The sequence below is a fragment of the Cynara cardunculus genome (assembly GCF_001531365.2).
Source record: "Cynara cardunculus var. scolymus isolate 2C chromosome LG 5, CcrdV1, whole genome shotgun sequence".
Lineage (NCBI taxonomy): Eukaryota > Viridiplantae > Streptophyta > Magnoliopsida > Asterales > Asteraceae > Cynara > Cynara cardunculus.
The window spans coordinates 807195-808850 of record NC_037532.1 but is presented as its reverse complement, the minus strand read 5'-3'; positions in this window follow the sequence as shown (position 1 = coordinate 808850).

Sequence of the window (1656 nt, the reverse complement as noted above, 5' to 3'; positions counted from 1 at the left end):
TCTTGTGGTCGTGGCTTTGGAGGATCCACCAGAGGATCCGAGTCCAGCCAGAAATGAAGCAAGTTGTTCTTTGTAGACGACAAATAGGAGTCGGTATTTGAGTATTTCTCAGAGAAAGTTACATAAATGGTCCTCCAACTATATTTCGATTTCCAAATTCAATCCCTACGAAAAATAAATGGCAACAAGATTGTTTTTAATAACTTTCGTCTCACCTTTTCCACACGAGATGACTATCGATGACTAGAAATAGTGCATTTTTTTAATTAACCTGAATATYCAATCCGTTATATGARCCGACTAATCTCATAACAAATATATATTTTCTTAAGGTATGTGTACATCATATCAAGCCTTAYATCTGTACGAGATTTACTAGATTCTTTTGGTTTATTTGCAACATGGTCGTTGACTGGTTAGATGGTAAGCTAACGAAGGGATTAAAGCGGGAATCAAACCCTAAAWTAATAACCAAAAATGTATAATTTTCTCTTAAACGGATGCTTTTCGAACATTAATACTTAGTCGAGGGATGATTCTTGTAATTTTCTCTTTGCACCATAATTGTAGTCCACAAATATATGCTTTTATTTTTCAAAAGTTCCAAAACATAAATGCAATTTACAATTAATAACATGAACATGTTTAAGGATAATGAAGATGGTAGGTTCACAACAAAGACAACTTTGATAGAAATTCATTGGTTGTGTTTTTTTTTTTTAAGTATATAATATTTATATAGGGTAAATGCAACAAATAAATTCATACATTTTTTGTATTTAGTTGGATGTTTGGGTATTAAGAACGTTTGTTTTTTTTTAATATAAATAAGAACTTAAAAGCTCTAAATGTACTCTGAAATTTTAAGTGGTAAATGTATCCTTTAATATATTTTAATCATAATCCGTCCTTTATCAAATGGTTCATATGTTTTGGGGTTGGAAGAGATTTATTAGCACAAAATATTTATTCTTTATATTTTTGTAAAAACTATTTATCTTTTATATTTTTGCACTAGTTTGACCGATTCAAATTTCAGACGTAAAAACAACAGTATTACTGATCCAGATTTCATACTTCAACACCACCTCTTATAAATCAGAAGTAAAATCAGATTCCAGACTTCAGCACCTCTTAAAAAAAAAGCCACCTAAATGTGTAAGAGATAAATAATATTTTTATTAGCCCCTATTTATGGTGTAAAAAGAAGAGAGCTACGTCTGACTTAAACTTATTATTTTATATGCTTTTTTTAAACTGTATTATGATTATAAATTAATAAAATATTATAATAATATAAATAATACTGAAATTTTTAAAATTAGATAATATTTTGAGTTTTTAGAGATTTTGAATTTACCTTTTATGTTTTATATAAATTATAAAGAATATGTTGGAGATGTTATAACATTCTTTTTTTTTTCTCATGAGATTGGATTATGTGAACATTTATGAGTTTTTTTTTTTTTTGAAGTATATAATATTTATATAYGGCAAATGCAACAAATAAACTCACACCCCCCCTCACCTATGGTGAGCTTTGAACCCCTGACCTCCTAGAAGGTCAAGGGTTACAATACCGCTAGGCCAAAGGCCCTTTGATAAAAATAAGTGTAATTCAAAAGAAAACATTTATGAGTTTTCAGATGATTTTTT